General features: G+C 40.9%; 1 protein-coding gene and 1 long non-coding RNA gene across 5 annotated transcripts in view; both read left to right on the plus strand.

Annotated features, from left to right (window-relative positions):
• TSHZ2 (teashirt zinc finger homeobox 2) overlaps nucleotides 1-27678 on the plus strand; it is a 739565-nt gene that overhangs the window by 386644 nt on the left and 325243 nt on the right. The gene's annotated exons all lie outside the window — the stretch shown is intronic.
• LOC144379174 (uncharacterized) lies at nucleotides 9924-16679 on the plus strand. The gene is made up of 3 exons (XR_013441540.1): nucleotides 9924-9982; nucleotides 10074-10166; nucleotides 15789-16679. It is a non-coding gene; the product is annotated as an uncharacterized LOC144379174 (long non-coding RNA).

Genomic DNA, 27678 nt, shown 5'->3' on the forward strand with positions numbered 1-27678 from the left:
TTGTACTTTCTCCTGCAGTATTGGAGATTCTGCAAACATGGTATATTCATAATTCTGTATTGTTTCTCTTAAAGAAGAGCTTTTATTTTTTTTAAGATTTATTTACTTATTTATTTTAGAGAGTGAGAGAGAGGGCACGAGCACATGAGTTGGGGGGAGGGGCAGAGGGAGAGAGGCTCAAGCAGACTCCTTGCTGAGCATGGAGCCCCACGTGGGGCTCCATTCCACGACCCATGAGATCATGACCAGAGCCGAAACCAAGAGTCTATCACTTAACCGCTTAACTGACTGAGCCAACAGGCACCCCAGGAAGAGCTTTTAAAAAGGGTTTAAAGGCAAAGAGGGGGGCAAGGGGAGGGGTAACTAGGTGATGGACATTAAGGAGGACATGTGATGTGATGAGCACTGGGTATTATATAAGACTGATGAATCACTGAACTCTACCTCTGAAACTATAATACACTGTATGTTAATTAATTGAATTTAAATTTTTTTTAAAAAAGGAAAATAAAAGGGTTTAAAAGTTCCATGCTTCACCAAAGCAGCAAGCCAGATAGGCACTAGGGCAAGGTGGACAGTTCATACCAGTCTAGAGGAAGAGGTTTTGCTGAGCTCCAGACAATTGCCAGGTGGGGATTCTGGGACCCAGTGCGGCCAGTTCCCTCAAGTGAAGCCAGACATTCAGATTTTTCACGTCAAACCTGATTTCCAGATGTTGACAACTAACCAAACAAAGCTAATCAGAAGGCCAAATTTGATCTGTGGGCCCAGTGTTCAGCCCTTGTTACTTACGATGGAAAAGCTAAATGAACAGGTGGGCCATCGATCCGCACCATTGTCTTCCAGAGTTTATACAATGAAATTATCCACCTAGGTTTTTAAAATTTTTTAAATCATTTAGCTAGTATTCATCGAGTACTAATGTGCATTGTACATAAGTCTAAGTTTCTTCTAAGTTCAGCTCTTGGTTAATGGTGTCCAAAGTAGCCCAATCCAGGTGTAGAGTTAGAACACAGGGCTCAAGGTGAAATTACATCTCACTGTGCCAGGACGCCAAAGACAATCCACTGAAATTTGCAATAATTCAAACAAGGTGTTCCAGATCCTTATTAAAAGAAAAGAAAGCTTCAAAATATGATGTGGGGTTTTCTATTTCTGGGCACATTTTTGTAGTCCAGATGTTGGAGTTTCCTTTGCATGAACTTTGGATGATTTAAAGTACTTAGAGGTCTTAAAACTGTCCCTCCTTTTACTCCTCCACACCTTGAATGTTTGCATCTATTTTCTCCACTGCCTCCAATGCTTTCTCTCTCCATATTTGCATACCTGGACTCTTCTCATCGTTGAGATCTCAACTAACATGTTACCTCCTTAGAAAACCTTTCCAGAACATCTTAGTTCTTTAACCAACCCCCAGCTCTCTACCCGAGGGGACAATAAATGACAACCTGTGGGCCAAATCTAGCCTGCTGCTTGTTTTATAAATAAAGTTTTATTGGCACACAGCCATACTCATTTGTTTACATGTTGTCTATGGCTGCCTTTCTGTTATACCTGGAGACTTGAATAGTTGCGACAGAGACTGTTTGGCCTGGAAATCCCAAAATCTGGCCCTTTATAGAAAATGTTTGCCAACCCCTGAGACTTGCCCATGGCCCTGTCTTATCTCCTTCACATTATGATTAATATCTGAAATTACTTATTTTTGTGTTGCTTGTTTGTTTTTGACTTGTTAGAATATAATAGACTTGTTTTTGACTATTAGAATATAAGTTTCCTAGGGGTTATTTTTCCTTGTACCTAGAACATAGTAAGTACACAATATATTTTGGTTGAGTAAATTTAATAAATTCTATACTTTAGCCTTTCTATTAACACAGAGAAGGCTCGCTGAGCTTTGATACACAGGTGCACTTTTCAGTACAACTAGGGGGGAAACATGTAAATTTTTTTGTTTTTGGTTGAGTAAACTGGACAAACCAAATACACCAAGATGAGGCCTAAGTATTATATTCTGTAATGCTGTCTCTTGTACTTAATGAGGAAGAGCCAAGATGTGAAACCAACAGAAACCATCATGGCGGGGGCGCCTGGGTGGCTCAGTTGGTTAAGCGACTGCCTTCGGCTCAGGTCATGATCCTGGAGTCCCGGGATCGAGTCCCGCATCGGGCTCCCTGCTCAACAGGGAGTCTGCTTCTCCCTCTGACCCTCCCCCCTCTCATGAGCTCTCTCTCTCTCAAATAAACAAATAAAATCTTTAAAAAAAAAAAAAAGAAACCATCATGGCGTCATGATTGTATGTGTACTTCATCCTATGTCAGTGCCACTAACAAGAGCTAACTCTTCTTTGCCAAGTAAAGAAAGGCTATGCACTCAACTTATTTTTAAGTTATCAAACATTGTGGATTAACCCTATTTAACCAAATGAATGAGTTTCTTTTTCTAGAGTCTCCAACTTACATAAAGAAAGATGTCTTTGTTTTTTTCTGCTTAATTATGTCACCTTGTCCCATTCCACCTATGCAAACCCCAGCATGTACCCAGCCATTGGTTACCATCCCATGTCCTTGTCACCCCATGCATTTTACTTGCTGGAAATAAATGTCCACAGTCCACTTAATCCCATGTCTCCCTTCACCTTGACATACTTCAGAACTACTTTTGTCCATTCCTCTCTCTCATGGGCCTGACCTTCACTGCTTAGGATCTCTTGCATGCAAGGATTTATTTAATGGCTCCTTGTCTATTAGCCTTTTCTGTCCTCTTTCTCGAAAGCAGGACCATTTCATACCCATCTTTATATTTCTTTTTGTTACCCAATTTGTGTTTGACCTGAACTGAGTCTTGAGTAAGCACCAGGTCCTTGGCATTGTGCTGGCAGTTACATAAGACAAAAATTAAACTTACAAATTCCCAAGAGTTCTACAACCTTACTTTGGAAGGCCCCACACCATATAGAAATAAGCCTGGTAAAATGTACTTGCTTGCCATGTTAAGTATGATGTTTTTTAGAGAATACAATAGCAATTCATTTGCTTTTGAAATTATTATTGATTGCAACTTTAAGTTTTATTTTTCTGTGTTTCAACCAATGCATGTTTGGTTAGATCTCCAAGGATTTGAAAGCCCTTGAATTTTTCAGAGGCCCTTGGGAAGCTGACACACTCAATGCACTCTGCCTCAAATTCCTAATGTATAAAACAGCCCTGGACTCTCTCAGATACAATGGTCAACACAAGAGGTGTGGTTCTTATTCAAAGGGACTCTAGAGTCCAGCAGGTGTGTGAGGCAGGTAAGCAAGTAGGAGACCAGGAGAAGACCCATTTGGGGGGCAGGGCAGGGGTAAAGCAAGACTTGAGGGGAACAGAGAGAAATGGGAGTGGGGAAAGGACACCAGGAAAGACCTCCCTAAAGGAGGCAATGTCTTAGATGAGTCTTGAAGGATGAGAACTTACAGCCAATTTCCCTCCAGCTAGGCTTGATAAACCTACTTACCCCCCAAACTAATTCACCTGAAGTCATGACAGGCTATATAATTTGTGGGGTCCCTTCCAGAATTTCAAGAAGGCAACAGCAGAGCATTAAGCCAACTGTGGGGTCTTTCCAAGCACGGGGCCGCATCTGATGACACAGGTCACATGCACTAGAAGCTGGCTGTGACAGTTGTCCTAAAAATGGGCCCGGTGTCATTCAAAAGACAGTTGGAGAAAGAAGCACATTTACCACCTAGCACATTGTATGTGCTCAACAATGGCTTATTAAAGGAAGATGAGTTTCTTTAGTTTATTTTTCTTTCCACAGAAGTAGACCTGACCAGGTGACAAAAGTCTAAAGCGAGCATTTACTTTGGCAGTTTCCCTTTCTAGAAGTTCTGTACAGACGCAAAGATTCATATCTGGCCTGGAGAAACATGACCAGTAAGGCTGCCTTTTGTCTTTGAGATGACTTGGGTGTTATTACATTTAACCAGTTTATTTGGAAAAAATACATATATATGACCTTTTGGAAGCGATCTTTCTCCACGTCATATCCTGACAGTTGATGAGGATAAACTGACACTAAACAAAAGTGATTTTTATTAAGGCTCGTTGAGTGCATTTTCAGAAGCTGCCACACAATGAAATGTATACATTTTGTCCCTGTCTATAAATCTGAGTAGTCTCGAATTGCCAAGTCAGGTAAAGTGAGTCCATGGGTAGCTCTTAAATGCATTAAACCCCTGGAAATATTAGATCCTTCTACAACAGATGAGGTTTGGTGGTGCAGCTCATTAGCATTTGAACAAATTTGTGAGACTTTTAAGGCATGTTGTTGGATTGAGCTAAGTAGACTAATGCAGTGAATTCCAGACCCTAATGGCTCCATTTATCAAGGGAGCAGGTTTTAACATAATGCATAAACCTTTCTCACATGGCCATTTTACTATGCATTTAATTCTATTGCAACATGGTGCTTCAGGCAGAGGAAATGAAGAACTTAAACAAGGTTAGCATTCCGAGAAAAGACTGGGAAAAAATCAATACGTCCCTCCTTCCCCAAATAAAAGATGATTTACAAAAATGGAAATCTGTATTGATGACAGGGTCTTACAGATGACAAAATGTGCCCGTGATGTTTTGTGACTGGGACACAAGCTGTCATTTCCACTGAACGCATATCCAGTTTCAGGGAGAATGTTATAAAAATATTGTAGTGGGATTAATTAAAGGTTATTAATTGACGAAATGCCCTCCTGGAGCTTTGAGATTTATTGTGAGGCCAGTGAAGACTTCTGGAGCTTGTCTCCACCCCCAGTTTCACATTCTCGTTGACTTCAACACGCTATCTCTCTTCCTGCTCACGCACACTTAAGAAGAGGTAAAGTAACTGTCTCTCCTCCCACTCGAGAAGATTTGCCAAAGCTCAACACTGAAGCTGCATCCTTTTGGAATACCCAGTCGTTCAAGGCTTTTGTTTTGACTACTAGCCATTTAACAGTACCCTAACTTCATGATGTCCGCAGAGGTAGCATTACGCCTTTGTCTACCGGGGAGATAACCAAGAGCCCATGGCATGGAGCATGTTGGCCATCTGCTGAGCTAGGACCTTGCCTTGTGCAGGGTGACATTTAGGTGTAGGAGTATGTAATTTTACTAGTGAGCTGCTCGGAGCTACAGCCCAGCATGAATTTCCAGTTTCTCTGTTGACAACATCCTCTCTGCTGGCCAGTGCTGTGATAAAACAATGCACTCGAAACAGGTGACCAACTTTATAAATGCCTTTTGGTTCTCTATTTATACAGCTATTAAGAACTTAAAGAAGTCACTTAAATTTTTCAGATACACCTCACTGCATTTTATGAGGGAAAGTATATGCTTTGGTGGCTTCATAAATTTAGGGGTTTTTGAAGGCTGCAGAATATATCTCTTACAAATGTCAAAGGGTCTATGGTATATAACTTTGATTTTTTGGGAGATGTTACCCTGCTACTTAGATTGGAAATGCTTTGCTACTAATATGTAAAACAGCCCCACAGTTGCTCATTCTATCCAAACCGTCGTCGAAAGTTATTTCTTTAAAGAGATGAGTCCTGGGGCGGCTGGGTGGCTCAGTCGGGTAAGCGTCTGCTTTCGGCTCAGGTCATGATCCCAGTGTCCTGGGATCGAGCCCTGCTTTGGGCTTCCTGCTCAGCTGGAAGCCTGCTTCTCCCTCTGACACTCCCCCTGCTTGTGCTCTCTCTCTCTCTCTCTCTCTGTCAAATAAATAAATAAAATCTTAAAAAAAAAAAAGTTGAGTCCTCCCAATTTCCCTGTTTCCTTCCTGAAGATGCCTTTCTACATGGTGCTTGGCAGGACCTGGGTACTAGCAGCAAGAGTTATGTTAAGTCAAATAACTGAAAGTAGACTGAATTTCCATCACTCAAAAATGTAAAGTTGGAGCTTAAGCCCAGAGCTTGGCAATCAGTCTTCTACATTGGGGAAACCCCAAATTATCCTCTATGCAGTAAAAACAGATTAGCTAAATAATATCCAAAAGAGAAGGACAGAAGTGTTTCAAGATAGTATTTCATAAAACTGAGTGAGAAATATTGAAATACCTTTCATATACACAAAAGTGTATAAGTAATAAAACTCCCATCAAGACCCCAAACACCTGGAAATCAATGGAAACTTTTTCTCCATGTCTGAGCTGCACTTAGGATTCAGAGTGATCTCTCTTCCTCTGAGGTCTTTCCTGGTCCTCCTGGTCAAGGTTGGGTATTGTTTGACAAGGTCATCCCATGTCTCCACCCATGGTTGTTTGCATACACTGGTGGCTTCTTTTCTTATCTGTCTCCTCAACTCAACTGTCTGTCCCTTACTGGCCCACACAAGAACTTTCCTTTCCTTTCTTCATGTAAAGCACAAAATTAATACTGCAGAAATGTGAAAAACATGTGTGAATGAGTTAATAAGTAAGTGACTAACTGCAATCGTGAACCTTTTTTGGATCTTCAAACGATGAAAACCAGAAGTGGAAAGGAGAGCGTTAACGTTGGGGAACTTAAATCTTTACTTCTTTTCAAGCATGTGGAGGAGGTCTCACTCTCCTTTCAGAGGGGTCGGCACTAAGCAGACAGCACCCACATCAAAGAGAGGGAGCCCATAACGTGGGCTCCAAATACATGCGCTGAACTGAGCCAATCTCTACCTGAACTCCTGCCTGAGAGGTTTGCAAAGGATACCCTGAATCATTCTAGCAGAGGCGCCTAGGAGATGTGAGGGAAAAGTTACGGAATTATGAATGCAGCATTACACATCTAGTCTGGACTTCCTTAATCTTCCAAATGGTGAGTCCAGGCAGCAGATCATGGAATATTTGGAAGAGCTGTTGAGAAGGTTAGCTTTGTTGACTACTTTTGTTAATGTGTTGCCAATCTTAGACCTTCTTCTACTGATAGGTTGTACTTGTTTTTGCTATGCTCCTTTTGTGGACTCAATGTAAAACAGCATCTTGGAAGGTTCTAGAAGGACTCTAGGCTTCTCAGTGAGATGTTCTCCAAATGGCTTGATTTGCTGGATCTGGCAACAGAAAGAGATGCTTTTGTTTGTTTGTTTTTGTATGAGTTAAACTTAAATTCCATTTTGAAATCCACAAATGTATTTTACTTACTCACCCCAAACTTTGACGAGATGGTTCCCTTGAAACAGAGGTTAACAGTCTTTAAGTTCAATGCCCAACTTTTTTTGAAGCCATTCTCCCAATTATAGTACATCATTTTTCTATCCCTTTTTAAATATATAAGTATTTTTTTTAAAAATATGTTACTTTGAGCTGAAATTAAAAACACATAAGCAAAAATTAGCAAAGCTGTTTTTTTTTTTTTTTAATGTAGACCATATATTTTCTAAGAGACCTCTAAGGAGAGATGAGTTTTTGAACTGTGCCAGGAAGCAGCTGTGGTTCAAGGGAGAGAGCAGGAATGTGGACTCTTCCAAGCTGTTTTTAATTCTCAACTAAGCCACATTGTCAGTTAACCTCTCTGATTTTGTCAGGTCATCTGTAAAATGGAAATTAATAGTGTCTTCCCCACAGGGCCATCATCAGGATAAAATAATCTACAGGAAATTGCTTGGCAAATCATAAAGTGCCATATAAACATAGGAGATAATCACTAAAAATGGTAGTATATAAGGTTCTTGAGCACAAAACAGTAAGCTAGAGAAAATCCCAGGATAACACAAACTCAGAAAGGAAATAATAAAAGTGCATATATCCATCCTAATAATTATTTTGTGGCAATATTCGTTCAAAATACTGGGATTTATAACATACACACATTTAAGTGAAATGTTTACAGCTCTATGCACTTGACAAAACATTTTAAATACCGTAAAATACTCTAGAATTCTGTTCTGCGTATATCTTACATACGCACATTACTGTAGATAGTATACATTTTTAACAAATGCCATTCCACGGAGCTATACAGCTGACCCTTGAGCAACGTGGGTCTGAATTGTGCGGGTTCACTTACGGATTTTTTCCTATAAATACAGGACAGTACTGTAGATGCATTTTCTCTTCCTCATCATTTTCATAGTAACATTTTCTTTTCTTTGGCTTACTTTCCTTTAAGAATACAGTATATAATACATATAACATACAAAATATGTGGTAATCAACTGTGTTATTGATAAGGCTTCTGGTCAACAGTAGGCTATTAGTAGCTAAGTTTTTGGTGAGTCAAAAATTATGGGCTGATTTAGACTGTGCAGGGAGTCGGTGTCCCTCACCACATTATTCAAGGTTCAACTGTATTCATGAAACCGAGTATAACATAATTTATGAACAGTTTAAAGATTTCAGGGGTAGGTTTTTAAACTACACACATATTACTACTTCTCAGACTCAACCCTTACAGAAGATGGGACTTCACAATGTAGTTCCAGTTACTAAAGCAGGGGTGCTGGATGTTAATGTGTTATTTCAAGGCATACTTCCCATCTTTTCTTAGACTCCTGCCAGCAATTCTAGGTTAATGGAAATTGGGGGCGGGGCAGGGGGCGGGGGAGCAGGTGTGTATGTATGTGTGTGTGCATGCTCATGCATGTGTGTATGCAAAAAATCAAAACTGATTTATCCAGGAACTCAATCTGAGCACAAAATCACAGGCATGAATATGCAAGAAAATTTGAATGTGTGTTTGTCAGCAGCTGAATATTTGGCAAGGGGGGAAATTAACATAGATTGCACTTAAAGCTCAAGGAAGGGAGAATAAACACAAATTTACAGGTGAGTGTTAGCAAACAGCATATATATTCAATAGTAGTCTGAAATAGACCCATATGAACTCGGTAGGAAATTGACATTCTGTTTGTGCTGTTGCATGTTACAACCGGAAGCCTCAAGTTATGTTTCTCAATAGGGATACAGCAAATTACTATATCCACATGGCAGGCACTTGGCTCTTAAGAGCTGGCAAGATTGAGGGTTATTTGAGGCATTTAAAATAAAAATTTCAGATGGGATTGAATCAGTGTTATTTTTGGTCAATCAGCAAGATAGTCAACAAGTATTTATGACCCAGCCGTTTATCTATTTACGTTTTAACTCTATGCTGGACTGGATTAGAATGGGGGGGAAACTGACATATTAGAAGAAGGGATGGGTGATCTCCAGCCCTGGCTGGGAAGGCCAAACAGTAAATAAGGGCTTTGGAGTCAGGCACACAGGGCACCGAGTCTTAACACCCTGTATTCTCTGAAGTAGCTTTTATGTAAGGGTTAGGTTCTGAAGTCAGACCATCAGGGCAGAGTCACAAAGAGTCAAAATTATCTTTGAGGGCGCCTGGGTGGCTCAGTTGGTTAAGCAACTGCCTTCGGCTCAGGTCATGATCCTGGAGTCCCGGGATCAAGTCCTGCATCAGGCTCCCTGCTCAGCAGGGAGTCGGCTTCTCCCTCTGACCCTCCTCCCTCTCATGCTCTCTCTCTATCATTCTTTCTCTCTCTCTCTCAATAAATAAATAAAAATCTTTAAAAAATGTATATCTTTGAAATTCCCCCTAAATCTTCCTTAAACCTTTTATGTTTTTTTTTTTCCTATTACTGACTTTAAAAATGTTTGAGCCCCTCTGCCATCAGGAGATCAAAATTCATTATCAGTCAAGGCACACATACAAACACACATACACGGAATTGTGTACAGTCTTCTCTCATCCTTTTTATGCCCTACTAAAGTTTGAGCACTACTGTGGCAGAGGAAGAACGAAAAAAAAACAGTCTGTATGCAGATGTCTGGACTTTTGAATCATCCTGCCTTTAAGAGATGATCCAGTCCCCTGTGTGAAGGGCGGATGGTGGGGCTTCTGGAGTGTTCCTGCTTGCCTGCAGGGTTTACTCTCTGGTTGTAATAATAAGCCTCTCCAACCTTAATACATGCTAATGGATTTATTTGATGTTTTGAGGATTAAATGAAACAGTGGATGGCATCTTCCTTGAGGGTGAAGCTCAAGAATCATTATGTAAGTTGCATGTGTTGTATGACAGGACCTCATTTATGGGATCCTTGTCAGTGCCCTGAACCACCACCCTCCCCACCCTGCTGTGCCTCAGTTGTCTTATCTGCACTTCGATGATAAGAATGAGACCTTCTTAAGGGAGTTGCTGACACATCATGATAATGCAGGAAGAGCTGCTGGAAGACAGGTAACAAGAAATCAAAAAGTATTGACTCTGATTGTTAGGATTGTGAGTTTTTGTTGTGATGGTTACTGTTATGATGATGATTATTTTATGCTCCGTGACTTGGGACATGTTACTAAACCTTCTGTGTTTGGTCATCTCATCTTTCAAAAGGGAGCATGATGTCTTTTCCTCTGACTTTGAAGAGCCACAGAAGGGACAAAAAAAAAAGATAAGGAGTTTAAAAAGCATTAACTAGTACAAGTAGAATGCAAAAAAAAAACAGGATAAGAAATGCCATATTCAAATCCCAAGGAATCTCAATTTCAGAGATGTTGCAAAACAATGTATTCTTAAGAACAAGATGTGTGGCTGAATAGAGATACTGTGGGGGCCCCAGAGACATCAGAGATGGTTGAGCATGGCCCATTCCCACCCCGGGAAAGCAGCTTAAAGTACAGGCTTTCTGGAAGGGGGCATGGATGTCTTGCTGTTGCATGCATGGGCACGTATATTATTCCCAACAAATGCTATCATGAGGAGGAGCCCTATGCAGTAGACATAAACATAGAAGTCTCAAGCCCATTCACAAAAAACTTATCTTTATCTACTACTGAATTAAATTCTTATTATACACACTTATGCCATCGGATGACATCCATTTAATCAGAGTCAAATTGGGGGATCTGGGCCAACTCAGCCCTCTGGGATTGTGTCCCATCTCCAAGGGGCTTATAGATGTCCAAAACTTTGAAGGTCATATGTGGTCCTCCATTATGACTTTGTGTCCACACTGACTTCTACAGGGATGTGCAGTTCCCCTTCTGATCTCTGATTAAAGGCCAGAATGGAACCACTAGTACTTTTCTAGTGATGTTTCAGCCCCCCTTGCTTAGTTACAGCGTTCTAGTCTTCTGCCCCCGCAACATGGTGTGTGGGCTGGGGGAGGTGGAGTTTCTCCAGAAGGCATTGGAAAAAAAGACTCTTCTGCTCTTGAATCCCCAAGCTCATCGGAAATATTAATTTGTATGCTGCTTCTCACTCCGCCCCACCCCTCCCAACCAGTGGCCAAGGGTTCAGCCCCGCAAATAGCAGCTGGGAGGCAGAGCACTGTCTCTCCTATGCTCCAGCCTCTAGCTGTATAGGATTTCTCCTCCCATCTCTCTTCCCATCAGGGCCCAGGGATCCCTATCTTTCAGATAAAGGGAAGTGGGGAATAGAGGTGAAATGAACCTCTGGCCCATCACATTTTGTTCTCCTGAAGCTTTTTTTTTTTTTTTTTTAAATGCTAGGATATTTGCTTTTGAAATCCCCAAACCAAGACTTGGGTTCCTTGATTTCTGCTTTATAGTCCATGATACCTCCTCTGGGACAAGGACTGCCTGTTCCAGAATGGAGCTGAGGGGACAGCAAAAGAGGTCCCACGAGGGCTGCTCCTCTCTCAAAGATGGTACCCAGCAATAATGTTTAAAAACATTACCCACCATTGAAAATTCCTGAAGGAGTGTGTCACTATTATTTTGCCACAATCTAAACTTGTGGATGAGGATCTGTGAATTGCTTTGGTCCATTTATGAAAACGTCGATTGCTTGCCTCATGGGGATGTGGGGCTGATGAGTCCAGATTCGACTGTCTCTTGAATCGTGGACTATTCCCAGTTGAACCAACTGATTTTTTTTTTTTTTTCAATCCCATCCTATTCCACTACCAGTCTTAGAGGAGGTGAGAAGTAATTCTTTATGCTTTGTCATTCTTCAGCAGGCTTTTCATTATGTAAAAACCAATTATAATTCAGAGAAAAACAACTCAATGTGTGAAATGGTAAAATAATTCTAACATCACTCGAGGGCTTCAGTTGGGGTCCGCAGATTACATCTTTGTGTAGAATATAAATACACGTGCCCGAGTCTGAGGAGTGCCGCTGAAAAGTACACTCTTTCCAGCCCTCCACATTATCCTTCCTGCCAAGAGTACACATGGGGCAAACATCCATGCCAGCTCCCCACTCCCTGACCCCCAGTACTCTCCAGGGCTGCTTTCAGAACCTTCCAGTACGCATCCCTGGGCCATCTCTGACCCCCCTCCAATTCTGTCACATTCGTTTGCAGCTGAGTGGATCTTTTGAAAATGTGACATATCAGCTCCTCCTTTAAAACTCCTTCCTGGACTTAAAATTCTTCAGTGGCAAAAAAAAGAAAAAAGAAAGAAAGAGAGAGAGAGAAAGAAAGTCAGTCTTCATTGGCTTCCTGGTGCTATTAAGTTTCCCAGGGCTGCTGGAACCAAGTACCGTGAATGGGGTGGCTTCCAACAGCAAAGTGCACTGTCTCATAGTTCTAGAGGCGAGAAGTCCAAAATCAAGATGTCGGCAGAGCCATGTTCCCTCACTCAAGTCTCTCAGGGACAATTGTTCCTTGCCTCTTCCGAGGCCCCGGTTGGGGCCGACAGCCCTTGGCTGGCACCTCGGACATGTCACGTCGGTCTCTGCTTCCTCTGTCACCTGGCATCCTCCCTCATGTGAGTGTTGTCACACAGCATCTTCTCTCTTTGTGTCTGTGTCCAAATTTCCTTCGTTTTATAAGGACACTAGTCCTATCGGATGAGCGCCCACCCTAATGAACTTCATCTTGACTTCGTTACATCTGCAAAGACTATATTTCCAAATAAGGTCACATTCATGGGCACCGGGGTGAGGACGCCAGTATCTTTGGGGGGAAGACACAGTTCAACCCCCAACACTGGTAAAATCAGGTAGAATCCAGCATATTACCATCGCCTACAAGGCCCTACAAAGCCTGACTCCTGTCTATCTTTCCAGTCCCAATTTCTGTCATTGCCCCCTCATTCTTTTGTACCCCAGACTCATGAGCCTTCCGTAGGTTTCTTGAATTGTCATGCCTCTTCCAACTTTAGGACTTTATCTTTTTTATTTTTTTTTTGACAAGGAATTCATTTTTCCTGAATTGTCTCCCTCTCCTTATTCACTACCACACTTGGGACCTTTGTTCTCGGGGTGAGCACTAACTTTTGCTGCAGAGCTGTCTTGAACATCCAGACCAAGCCTAATTCCTCTGTCTTCTCCCAGAGTCCCCACCTTCCAGGGCTCTTACCACAGTTGGCAATTTGTCTGATTATTTAAATCATATCGATCTCATTTGCATAAAGTGGACGCAAAAAAACCTCTGGCACTTAATAAATAATTATTGAATGAATAAATACGAAATTTCATGAACACAAAATTAGATTATACTACGGTTGGTAAGTCCTGTAAGACACCCACATGGCATTTTATACTTGGAAAATTTGTCTTTTTTTTTTTTTTGTCATTTGTCATTTTTATTTTTGGATTTTAGTACCCAGCAACTTAATTTTGACTTTGCAAAGGAGTCTAGGGAAGATTTCCTGTTGTTCTTGTTTCCAGAAAGAGCTGAGAGGCCATGCCTATGCCAACTGGCTTTAGAAGATGAATAACTAAGAGCCCTCAAAAAAAAAAAAAAAGTGAAAGAACAAAAAAGAAAGGAAGGGAGGCGAAAAGCAAAGCAAGTGTGTGTGGTGTCAGATTTACTGCTCAGGGAAGCATCAGGAGCCATTTTATTTCACTTTGTTATTATTTAACTACTGCACAAAAGGAAAGAGCCCATAATCCTCTGCGGAATAATGCATTAATCCTCATTAGTCGTCATCAATTGGGTATGCTTTCTCTGCGCCACGTGAAACATGAAGAGGTACCTTCCCAAGAAGGATAAATGCATTATCTCATAGTTCACCTACTCTGGAATACCTAATGGGGTGCTCTGGGAGTATATGTTGTTTATCATCACTTGGAAGGGGCAAGACGGTCCCTATTGAAGGCTGCTAGACCATGAGTGATTTATGGTGCTTTTTACCCCTCAACTGTTGGAGGAGGCAGCCACATGGGTAGAATTCCATCTGTCCCATATGCAGCCCCTTTAATTAATGATTTATCTGATTATCTTCCTTCCTGAAGGGGAAAAAAAAAAAAGGTTTTACTTCTATCTGTAAAACTACCGTCCGCCAAACAGGATCATTATCTAAATCCCAGTGACAAACAAGTTGATGGGGAACATTCTGGGGAAGAGAAACCTAAGGGGAAACAGTTTAGCAAAATCCCTTGCTTCCTGAAGGAAACATTAGTAGGTGTTTCCTAATCCTGCCTAGCAAAAGGTCAATACTTTGACACACACACACACACACATGCACATGCACATCTGCTCAAGTGGCCACATAACAAGAGAGGAAATGTAAAGAGACTCCACTAGAAGAGGGAAGCCATTAATCCAGTGGGCTTGGCAGTTAGATGCTTGAAATACGATGACTTCTTATTAACATGCAATTGTCACCATGTTAATAATAAAATATTGATCTGTTCCTGCTTAATGAAAATCAACTTATTCTAATTTACCCCTGGAAAGAAGACCACTTCGGGTCTCATTCCAACATCTTTGCATTGTCCATCTGTGTATTTTTCTTAGCTGTATTTATTTATTTATTTTTTTACTACATAGAGCTGAGAACCAGGGAGAGTGAAGGGAACAGTAATATAAGGTCAACGAAATTTATTTTTCTTTTCTTTCCTCATTGAAATTCAACCATCTGATTTAGCAAGAAAAACCTTCATGGAGACCTTGGAACATAATGGGCATTGGTGATTTTATGATTACGTGATTACAATCTTCTTCAATAAAAACCCTGTTATATTAGAAATGCAAAACCTTAGAAAAATCACTAGCACTCCTAATCTATAGCTCAACTGATAGCTGTTTACAACCATGTATACATGGCAATAAGGACTGGATTCTATTTGCAAGATTTATTCATCTGAGTTGTGGAGAACAATTTTACACAGAGAAACTCTGTCTAATAGCCTGTCTTAATTAGCTGCCGATTTTGTGAATTATTTCGGTTTTATAGTCAGAGTTTTCCTACTCATTTATTTACCTGTGATTTTGAAATTATCTGTGAAGCAATCTCTTTTGGATAATATGGAAACGAGCCCGCTATTACCTTCTGAAAAGGTAGATCATTTTGATTTACAATTTAAAGTATAAATACTTTAAGGTCAGGCCTCTGTGAAAAAAATAATTCACAAGTCGATATGTTGTTCCTTTGCACTCATACATTTATTACCCAGAGGCTTATACCAAGGTGTGTGTGTGTGTGTGTGTGTGTGTTTCCCAGCGTGGTGGCTTTTACTGCTTCTGTTAGGTGTTGTTGCAGGGAGGGTCACATAAACATTTATATAGGTTTTAGAAAACAGTTGTTACTGAGGAAGAACCTTTTTCTGTTTACACAAATTCAGAACAAAGAAACATTGCTACAGCTTCCGGTAATTGACATGTGGGCGTGTTTTTCAAGTCACTGACTGGAAGAAGTGAGTGTCTGAGATTTATTTTTGACAGGACTTAAATTACTGGTAGCCTGACACATTTTTGAACAATTACTAGACACTGAGGTGTTTAAAGTAATGGGTACTGTTTGTTTGAGCGATGGGAAAGTTGCAAAACGGTTAGAACAAAACAATTTTCCATTTGATTAGTAAGATGCTAACACTTACGTTTATATTACCAAATAGCACATACATAGTTGATTCCTCAAATGATAGTTTTGTTTTTGTTTTTTTTTTTCAGAATAAAAGTCATACTTAAAGAGAAAATCCCTCCACTTGATGAATTGGTGAATCATGGGAATTCGAGAGAGGGACAGGCCTCTCTACTCACTGTCTGTTTTCTTCCTTCCTCTGGTGCTTTCAGCTCAGTCCCCAAAGTACACAGAGCAGAGAGCTTTGTCCTGCTTTGTTTCAAATGTCTCCAAAACTAGGGCTTAATGTTCATTAATTAGTGACTATCTTTCAGGGGCTTCTAGACATTGTTTAACCAGCCATCTGAACTCCAACTGGAAAATTAACATTCCCGATTCGTGAACTGCTCATGTCCCCAAAAGATAAAGCAACTACAGCTGCCATAATTGGCGATGCATTGATGTTTCAAGTTATCCAAAAAGTGAAAGCAGTCCTATTTCCTCCCCCTTCTTTCCTGTTAGCACATCTGATGAAAATAAAGCACTGCGAGGTTTCCAGTCCTCTTTTGTACTGACTGTGGCTTAAAAAGAAGGGCAAGGTTTGAGGTAGGAGTCTGTCTTGAGAACTTGCCTGTTCTTGTAATTATTGAAGGTGCAAGGCGGGGAAAACCTAGAGCTGACTTTTGTGATGTGACATTTGCACGTGGGTTTTATCACTTCTCCAAGATCTTTTCCCTCTCCCCTGGGTCCAGAGATATCCATGAAGTCATGTCCTCTGATGACTCCTAGAGAATTATTCAGTAATGAGTGTATCTCTCTTTTAAAAAAAAACAACAGGGGCGCCTGGGTGGCTCAGTCAGTTAAGTGGCTGCCTTTGGCTCAGGTCATGATCCTGGGGTCCTGGGATCGAGCCCCACGTCCAGCTCCCTGCTCAGCGGAGAGCCTGCTTCTCCCTCTCCCTCTGCCTACCACTCTGCCTACTTGTGCTCTCTCTCTCTCTCTCTGTCAAATAAATAAAATCTAAAAAATAAAAAAATAAAATAAAATAAAAAACAACAACAACAAAACACAACAATTCCTTTTGCCTTTTTTACTGGAGACACCAAGAACTTTGCATTGTCAGAATCTAGAGCATTTTTTCTTAACCTGGGATGACTACCCTTCTCCCCTCCAACCACCTCAAGGGACATTTGGCAATCTATAGGGGCATTTTGGGTTGTTAGGTGAATTGTTACTGGTGTCTAGTGGGTAGAGGCCGAGGATGCTGCTGCACATCCCATAATGCCCAGGACAGCCCCCATGACAGAGTGATCCAATCCCAAATGTCCACGGTGCAGAGGTTGACCCTAGTAGAGAGTAATGAGGTAATGCTGGTTCTTAAATGTTCTAGGCAGCCATGTTTATGGTTGCTGGGTTTTCCCCCCCGACCAACACATCCAATTGAAAATGATCAGGAAATGCTAAGTTGAGTTGGGGCAGAGGTAGTTCAGGAAATCACTTTGCTTCTATTAGATCGAGGACTTTGTTTTTTAAAGTTACATAGCCCATGTTTCCAGCTTCTTTAGAAGAACGTGGTTTGCAAATATAGGTGCAGAAAGTATCTTCAGTGTAGACCACAAAATAATAGTGATGTAGCAATATTACTTACCACGTGGGGGGAGAGGCAGGGGTTGGATGCTACTATGGTCCAGTCTTAAAAATAAGTACTTTATCAATATTATTTTATTAATGCTCACAAGAGCTCTGTAAGAGGGGTCATATTAGGAGTGAGTGACCTGAGTTCTAGTCTAGATTTTTTTTTCTAGTCTCCTTATTCCTCATTGTAACATGAGAGAGTAAATGTAAATGATGTCTTATTCCCTACCCCCTATTTCTAAGAACCCATAATATATATCCAGCCTCCATAGATTTTAATTGATATGATGAAAAATAATTGCTTTGGCTTTCTCAACCAGATGTTTTGACATCATCCCTGGAAGACTTTCCAAAATTCCTCTAGGAAATCAACTTGAGGAATCTGGAAAGTACAGGAATTGAGTATGTGAGACTGGGCCTTTTCCTCTTGTTCACTGGGGGTCAGACAGGTAAATTCACTAGAAAGGGAGATATCATTAGCCTTGGGGAAAAAGGGGGATATAGTTCTTCCATCCATTCATCTACCCATCCATCCATCCATCCATCCATTCATCTACCCATCCATCCATCCATCCATCCATCCATCCACCTATCCATCCATTTGTCTGTCCGTCCAACCATCCATCCATCCATCCATCCATCCATCCATCCATCCACTTTTCCATCCTTCCATCCATTTGTCCATCCATCTATGCATCCAGTCACCCATCCATTTGTCCATCCATCATTCCACCCATCCATCCACCTATCTATCTACCTGTCCATCCATCCAGCTATCTGCTTCCATCCACTCATATGGATAGAGACACATCTAAAATACAATTCAACAAAAGTTAGAGTTATTTCTAGATGCTGGGATTCTGGATGATTGTTAAACTTTATTCTTTACAATTTTTTCTATTACTCAAACACATTTTTAGCATGAGCCATTTTAAACAATGAAATTATTATTTTTTAAAAAGAAGAGGATGATATGGGATGAACTAATAGATGCTTTTCAGCAGTCCCTGAAATCTGTTTTGATAGCTGAAAAGAGTGCTTCCCATCTTCTATTAACTCTGTTCTGCCAAGTTGAAAAAAAAATTGGTCTATTTTCAGTGTGGGTCTAGGTTGATTGATGTAAATTTTCATTCTGAAATATGTATGTTTAATTATAGTTTCCCACTGATCTCAGTGTTTGTTACTTTTACTATACATTAGTTCAAAGTTGAGGCCATTTATCATAGGAACTAGTTACAGAATTTCTTTGGGTCATGATTGTGATAGAGACGATGTGATGTCCAATGAAATGTGAAATGCTTTTCCAAATTTTAAGAAATCTGCAGTCTGGCAGCAGAGACAAGAAATGGAGGGGTGGTCTCTGCCTTACCAGTTTGGGCTTGTAAGTGACATGTATATAACTTCTTCCCTTCCCTTCTTAATGGCCTTGGTATACTCTTATGCATCTTTTAAACCTCTGGTCAAATGTCACCTCCTCAATAGAGCCCTCCTTGACTATTCCTTGTGAAATTAAATGTTTCCTCCTTTGAGAAGTTAAATGTTTCCTTCTTTTCAGTGTCTCTCACTGTGCTCAGATATAAAACTCACCACATTGCTGAAATTATGTCCTTACATATCTGTCTTTCCTACTGGACTCTGGGTTCTCCTAGGGCAGGGGACAGAATCTATTGGTCTGTGTGTCCCCAAGACTTTTCAAAGTGCCTCAATTACTCACTAGGAAATGAGCTGGCCAGAATACAAGTCAGAATGAGATGGGTATCGTATGGAGTGTAAAAATCAGACCAATGTGTCAAAGATAAAGGCAAGAATGGGTTTTGTAAAGTTTCTGTTTGTTGGGAATTTCCAATATACACAGACTAAACAGCCAGACAAGACTTGCAAAATAATGAACAAATAAAAGACAATCGTGATTGCTGTGTCTGAGTTTCAGGGACTTCTAATAAAGGAATATTCAGACTTGTAAAAGGTTTCATGGAAAACATAGATACTAGTAATTTTTGTAAATGAAAAATTAGGGCACATCTACTTCGTGCCAGAGAGGGTGCTGAGGGTCCATGCACACGTGCTACCCCTTCCTCATCAGAGGGCAGTTTCTGTACTCCCATTTCACAGATGAAGCATTCAAGGCTCAGGGAAGCAGGTGACCGGCCTGAAGTCCCACAGCTCGTGGGCCAGAGTCCTGATTTCTCCCAAGGTACTTGGCCTTGAAGGTCAGTGTTCCTCCCACTGTATCCCAGCTGTGTCATGTTCTCTACATCTCTGGCATTTCCTCCATGTGGAAAGCTCTGAAAAGAGTCCAATCACATTTTGAAATTTCATGACAAAAAATTGAATGTCGTCCAAAGCGTAGTTTTAGGATTTAAACATTTCTGTCAATCCTGGCTGTCATCACCAGGAGATTTTTATCCCAACAATAGATCACTGTGATGTGCTGGGCCTGAAGGGCTGTGGGCTGTTATAATGAGTGAGATTGGAATCTATTGAGCAATGCAAATAAATAAAAAAGAGACAGGTAGTCTCAAACTTTTTCATTATTGCTTTCTTTCCTGTCAAGCTCATGGATTGCTCCAAGCAAAACATCTCCCTTTTTCCTATTTTAATAATCTGTGCAATGGGAATGAGAGGGCCCAGCTTTTTCATTCAGCTGATATTTCCATCACTGCAATGATTAGTGTAATTTTCGAGCACATATGTGACCAGAATGGAAGTAGTAAATTAAGGACACAAAGGAGATCTACAGTCAGGTTATGAAAGTGTTGCAGGCCAAGCTAACAAAGGAATTTGGATGACAAGTCAGGGATATGAGTTTCTGACACAGAGTAACTGTGAAAGACAGGGAGAGGGGCCATAGCAAGGGCAAAGGCCCTAGGTGAGAATGAGTTTGGACAGTGTGTTCTAGAAACGGAAGGCAGACCGAATGTGATTGATGAGAACTAAACAAGTCAGAGCATGATAGAGATGAGACCGGAGATGGGGGTGGGACTGGGTGACCAGCCATCCCTGATGGTCCAGGGACACTGAGAGTGCTCTCGGGATCGAGGGCTTTCCGTCTTCACATTGGGGAGTCCTGGGCAAACCTGAACAAGCTGGTTTCCATAGGCAGGAGCCAGATTATAACAGGCTAGGTAGGACATGGGAAGGAGTTTGGGCAGTAGAGGGTGTGGATGTGTTTTAAGCCGGCAAACCCTCAAGGCCATTCTGCATGGAGACTGGCCTGTGGTTCTGTGTTCTTTGACAATCACCAAATCCCTCTTGACCTCAGCTTCCTTATTCGTAGCAAGAGGTGGTTATACCAGATAACGCTCTAGATTCCTTTCAATTCTGAGACCCGATGACTCAGACCTTTCTGAGTTTTTATTTCAATTCCACTTTGTTCTGTAGATGGGAGAGAGCCATCAGGGAGTCCTGAGCAAAGGAATAACATGGGAATTTTGTTACGGAAGATTATCTGACAGTAGTGTACAAAATTCATTGCAGCAAAGAGAGATCCAAAGAAGACTGTTGAGTTATTACAACAGTCCAGCCAAGAGATGATGAAAGCCTGGACTGGAGCAAGAACAGAAAGGGTGGTAGGGGCAGGAGGGAAGGAAAAATGGTGGTGGGGGCAGGAGAGAAGGATGGAGTGATATGAACCTGAAAGATTGCAAGGCTTGGTGGCTAAATGCATTTGGCTGATAATGGAGTGGCCCAAGTTGAATCTCAACAATTCATCCTTTTATTTGACCTATTGAATGCATGTGCATGTGCCAGGCCCTGGGGATATGGAGATGAACAAGGCCTTGACTTCATGGAGCTCACAGTCCAGCAGAGAAAAACAACACCAGACTGCACATCTGAGTTGTACATGGTGTCGTAAGACTGGGAAAGAATGAGCCAGATGCTGAGCTAGTGTTGGATGGGGAAAATCAAGGATGGCTTCCTGAGATAACTGTTATTAAAGCTCACAACTAAAAATTAGCAATGAATTAGGTTGGTGGTGGGAGTGGAGGAGACCAGGAGGAAGCAGGCCATGGAGAGGAACATTTTAGATACAGAGATAGCACTGGCCAAGGACATGAGGCAGGAAAAGGTTGGCGCATTGGATGGACTTAGAGAAGTCCGTGTGGTTGGGGATCCTGAAAGGTTGGAAGGGGTCACATTATGAAAGGGACTTGCAGACACAGAACCCATTTGGGACTTAATTCTGAGAGCAATGGGAACTTATTAAAGAAGGGATTATAAACAAAACCCTAAGTGCCATTTCTGAGTTTTGATTATTTGTATCAGGGAGAATATTGGCACTCCTGAGAGATTGGGGATTCAGGGGTGAGCAGAGAGGTCCATTCTGGTGGAAAGGCCAGCAAGAGGACAGGAGTAGTGTAATCAAGGGGAAGTAGTCCCTAGGGAAGGAGAGATGTGGGACCACGAGCTTGGCAGAAAGATCAGTGATGAAGATAATGCCATGGGTTCCTCTATAAGCTTGAAGCCGGGAGAATGAGCCAGTCCTCTGAGAACAAAGAATTAGACAAGAAAGATTGACAAGGCCAGAGCCCTGGGACCTATCCTCATTTGAGGACCAACTCGGGATGATCCAGAGATGGAAAAGCCAGTCAGAAGGGAGGAAGACTCAGGAGGGTTAGGCACATGGAAGCCAAGAATGAGTCACTAAGAAGGGGCAGTGGACACATTAAATGCTGCACAAAGGTCAAAGAAAAACAAAGCCTGACAAAAGGCCAGTAAGCGTGGCAATTAATAGATCATTCGTTATCTCTGAAAAGGCAGTTAGTGACTAATGCTTGGATTACATCACCTTGGACAAAATTAATAACAAATTTCCTGATACTCACTTGCAAAGATGCAATGGAAATTGGCTGTTCACTCTCCCTGTCTTTTTTGAAATTTCTCAAATTTGTACATACTCTAATCTCCTCTGAGTACTGCAGCAGAAAATTGAAATGTGCCCTGTGTGCAATGTGGGTAAGTGTCTGTTACCCAATCCCAGACCTCTTAGGTGTTTGGAATGTCAACTTATTCAATGCAAAGGCACAGAGTTTACATGGCTGTTTCAGAGGGGAACCGTCAGAAGAGAGGAAGAGGGAAGGAAGAAGGGCTTAAATCAATGACTAATCCAACTTTTCACTACAAAATCTGCGTGCTCATGCTTACAAAGAGACATTTCTATAAACCTAAGATCTAAACCCACAAAGATCTAAAACCATGTGAGGAAAGAGTTTTGCTGTTAGGGAGATTACTCCAAATAGAGAGTATAATGTGGATTTTAGCATTTCATTTCAGTTACATCTATCCCTTTGAATGAATACTGAGGAATTTTTGAAAGTTAAAATTTCAAGTAACACTTGTTCATGGCAAGACATTTTCCAAGTCCGAGCAATTATATAATATGCTGACACATAATAGGTATTCATTCAATATTTCTTGAATGAACGAATGAAAAGAAATGAAATGGTACAAAGTAAAAGTGGATCAGAGGAAATCTATCATATTCAGGATTTTGTAGCCATGTTAATATTATATTTGGCCTCTGAGCATTGAGAAGTTATAAGTTTTTAATAAGGGGATAATATAAACAAATTATCTTTGGAAAATATTGCTCTGGCTACATTATATTAGATGCATGGGAGTGGGATGTGGCCGAATGCAAAGACACCAGTAAGCTATATCAGTAGGAAGCTGGGGGGAGAAAGGATAGATTAGGCTCCTGGCAATGGAGATACAGAGAAGTGAGTGGATTGAGATACATGTTGTGGGTAAAATCAACAGAACTTGGGTGTTTGTCTAACCTAAACGGAGATTGCGATTGATAGAAGGGGACTCTTAAGTGTGAGATACTTTTGAAATGTTCAAGAGATATGGAGAACACCACTGGGTGCTCATCTAGACCTTGGCTTGGTACTTGTACATACCAACTTGAAAGTCCCAGCAAATAGGAGTAATGAATGCCACTGTAGCAGGGGGGTATATCTAGAGAAAGATTATAAAAGGAAACAAATAAACACCACCACCAAGCCCTAAAGAAGGCCAATATTTCAAGTTGTAAAGGAGAAAGGATCCACAAAAAGACACAGAATGAGCTCTTAGGGAGATTGGAAGAAAATCAAGATAGGGTGATTTTCAAGATGGGAGGCTAGTAGAAGAGAATGTTTCAAGAGGGAAGAGGTCAGTAAAGGTACAAGCTGAGAAAGTGCCCCCTGGACCTGACCACATGGAACTCGTGGGTGAACCTAGCACAAGCATTCGCCATAGACTGTTGGGAGGAAAAGCCAGATTGTGTGGGCTGATTAATAAATGGGAGGTGAGAGATCGAGACAGCAGAGTGAACGTCTCGCGTGGTTTCCAGATGAAAGTGAGTCAAGTAGAAGTCATCTGAGTGCTACAGTGACAGAACAGTCCTGTGGACTGGGGACACCAAAAGGAAAAACCAGGGAGGCAAAGTCTCCAAAGCCTTCAGATGCCAAGTTCGGTCTCTGCCAGGTCCTTCTGCAGACAGCTGGATCTGTGCCAATATGCCTAACCACGTGACTACCAACGGGCCCTACTGGTAATAAAGTGACAATAATTATATAAATAAAAATGACCACTTGTGGAGCGTTTACTCTGTGCCCCGTACCATGCTGACCCCCTCTACCCTGTATCTCTTTGAATTCTCACAACAGCACCAAGAGATAGTTTTTTTATTAACCCCATTTTACAGAAGAGACAACTGAAGACCCCTGATGTCAAATCAAGTGTCTAAGAACACACAGCTATGTGTGGCCAGGATTCTGATTGGTCTGATTCCAATGCCCAAGTCAACCATTAGGTTATATGGTCTCCTCTAGTTATCGCTGCTCTAAGAGAACTCACTGCCTAGTTAACTGGAAATCCGACTGCATTTCCAAACTTGTGCAGTTTACCTACTTTGATAAGAAGCATTAAGACTTGAAAATAATTGCATAGAATGATTTGAATCTTAAATGAGTTAATATATCCAGAGCTCATATAGTGCAGACATAAAGTTTTATCTATTATCACTTACTAAAGGGCTCTGGTGGGGGAGGGGGGGTGCCTGGTTGGCTCAGTGGGAAGAGCATGAAACTCTTGATCTCAGGGTCATGAGCTCAAGCCTCACACTGCGGGTAGAGATCACTTACAAAAGAGAAAAAAATGAAAGGCTCTGGGGAGAAATGGGTTTCCCCTTTTCCAGGGCTAATCAAACACTGTGAATACTAACACCACCTCCCCCCACCCTGCCACCACCACCACCAAAGGGCAGCCAAATTCTTACAGAGTAGTTTTCAACTTCTACTTAAGGAAAAGGATGGTGTTTCCTGGCTTTGTTCTTAAACTCATTACAGGAAATGATATTGTTGTAGGCGAGGACAAAGGTACAATGTAAAAACATTTAACAAAGGCATGGAGTCATCTATTAACATTGTAGGGGAGCCCTTCAGAGTCATATCCTTTTTGCTGATCTAGAGCAGCAAAAAGATTGGCAATCTCTCTAAATCCAACCCCTGTGAGTTTGGGATTGAATTTGACCCCAGTTTAATTAAGGTAGCAGTGGAAATCAGGGGACGTTGACACTTCTTGAGTACCTACTGTGTTTTTACCAACAGTAGTTCATTTAATCCTTCTAATAGAGTCCCTGCTATTATAATGCTTCTTTTGAAAATAGGAATTTGTTCCAACATGATTGATACATTGTGAGCATAATGTGAATTTTGCATTTGCATGTGTTTGATTTTACCTGTGAGAAAAACTAGGTGAACACAGAAAATGGCACCCAACTGAACCGAGCTATGTAGAGATACAAAAAAGGCGAAAACACACATATCTCAAACACCTACCAGCTACCTCAGTTCACCAGGTGTGCTACAAGCCACGCCCATCCATATCCGGTGTTTCAACTCCACTGGATTTCAGATAACCTTCCTCCCACCATGTCACAGTAATATACAGTAACCTTTCCGACATCTACTTCCATAAATCTTTTCCAAGACAAAGTGCCATATTTATCATAGTATTTATATAACTTTTTAACCATTTAACATGCATAAAGCCACCATTTTTATTAGGCTCCTGTCTTTTTTAATTTGTTGCTGACATAGACATGATGCTCCTGAGTCCATTTCTTCCCCATAAGCTCTGTGGTTTTTATTGTGCAATTTGGAATATCATGGTAGTTTTTAGAAACACAGATCTGTCTTACGGCAGAACTGACTTTAAATGAGAATTCGACAACTATTATTGCTCTTGTTCCTTATTACACGAAGAAGAAAATAAGCTCAGAAAAGATGGTCACTTACCCAAGGTGACCCATGACTGACGCCATGTTTGTCTAATTCCATCACCCACCCTCCCACCACTCCTAACACCTCTGCCTCATTTCGAAGCACGTGGAACTGGACAATTGTTATGAACCAACTTCGACGTTAAGAAAATAAAACTTTTCCAGAAAGACCCTAATTCAAGATGATCCACGCGAGTGTCTGAATCATCTATTTATTTTTAAAATCAAGTAGGTAATCTCCTTTGTACATACTAAATATGTCCCATTCTGCTCACACTTTAATAAATTTTTCTCATTTGTAAGAGTTGCTGAATAAAGCAAGTGAATTGTTTTACCCAGTAGGTGGTGGAGCAATAATGAAGAAGCCTTGTGATTAAGTAGAGTTGGAGCCTCTTATCTTTCTCACTGAGTGGGAGGCACCATTAGTAGTAAAAGTAATTACCTGTGTAGAACACACTGATTGCATCGAGTACCTATTATAAGCCACTAAGATAGTCATCTCAATTTTAGAGCTTCTCAAGAGATCTTCATTTGATGTTAATTTTACATTTTTAGCCAAAGTACATTATTTTTGGAAAACATTGTGTTAGCCTGACTAATTTTTTAAACCTCTTGAAGGACTTCTTGTGCCCTGGTTGTTTGCTCATGGATGGCCTTTCTCCAAAATGGCAGTTCCAAAGAGTCCACGGAACAAAGTTGGAAATGATAAGCTCTCTAAATGTTAAAGAATCTATTTGGTGAGAGTTGATTTTACATGGGATTGAAACACCTGTGCTTTCATCTATAAAATCACCAAGTCCATTATGGGAGACTGCCGGGTACTTACAGCAGTAATTCCTACGAAAATGTCCATGCCAAATCTTGTTAAATGTTGTATCGGATAGTTTCACTAAACTTCAGATTCTTCTTTGATAGAAATATTAGAAACAGGGGGGCTTGATTAGATTGAGGCCAGGCCAGACACCTGACACTTAGTGGTGGTAATTCAGCAAAACCCAGCAAAGGGGTTTTCAGAGGCCCGAGCACTCTTCCTGCTCTTCCAACTGGCCGGCAAAATGACCACGGCTAGTGCTTTCACCTTGGAGCTGTAAAATGAGCAGATCAGACAGGTTTCCCAGCTAAGTCCAAATTTATATGAAATTAGCTGAATTCTTTACCGTGTTTGCATTTACAGGGAGGAGTCTAAGTGATAGCTGGGTCACTAATTGAATGCTAGCCTTTGTGTCTGTCAGCCTGCCTCTCCAAATGTGTATCATCTAATTTTTACTTGAGTCATGCCAAAATATTACCTTCCCTAGGCATGTAAAAAGACATTACTTGTACGCCTGGCACATTATTTAGGCTTCTAAGTAGTCTCCAAAAAATCATTTTGAAGCCTCATATTTGTATTGGTTTGGCCCATAGGACGAAGATTGGTGGTCCCTTAGCCAACATATCCACTTTCCTTGTATTGCTGCCCATGTCACAAAGCCAAAAGATGATTATCAGATTGTGATAACATAACCTGATGAAAAGAACAAACGGGTTCCCGAGTCAGAAGACCAGGTTCAAGTCCTGGTCTTACCATTTTTACCAGCTGTGAGGCATTGGGCAAATTACTTACCAGATTGGAGCATCAGTTTCCTCTATGTAAACTGGACACAATGGTGGTACTTGCTTGATAGGATTGCGTGAAGACTCAAATCAAATGAAACCTTGTGGAATTTTGTTTCTTTTTTTTTATTCCTGGAAGGAGTCTTAAGAACCTCCAGGTTGCAGTGGTTAGCTTCTCAGATAAGGAACGGTGTTGCTTTGATGTCTTTTTTTTTCCTTACTTTTCTACTTGAAATTTTTAAACTATAAGCATTTATTGTCTTTTTTATCTACTTCTGTTTTTTAACGCCTTTTGATTTATCTCAGGTGAAATCCTAAGCTCTCTTTATTATTATTTTGTTCCTTAGACTTTTCTGATTTAAAAAAGCAATAAAATATTATTAAAAATTAAATAAGATAATATAGGTTAAGATTTTTTCATAATGCCTCTCACAGAATAAACATTAATCAGATTGATCACAAGTGATAATATCACCTCCGTAACTATGAACATCTTATAATTC

This window comes from Halichoerus grypus, chromosome 10 (genome assembly GCF_964656455.1).
Source record: "Halichoerus grypus chromosome 10, mHalGry1.hap1.1, whole genome shotgun sequence".
Lineage (NCBI taxonomy): Eukaryota > Metazoa > Chordata > Mammalia > Carnivora > Phocidae > Halichoerus > Halichoerus grypus.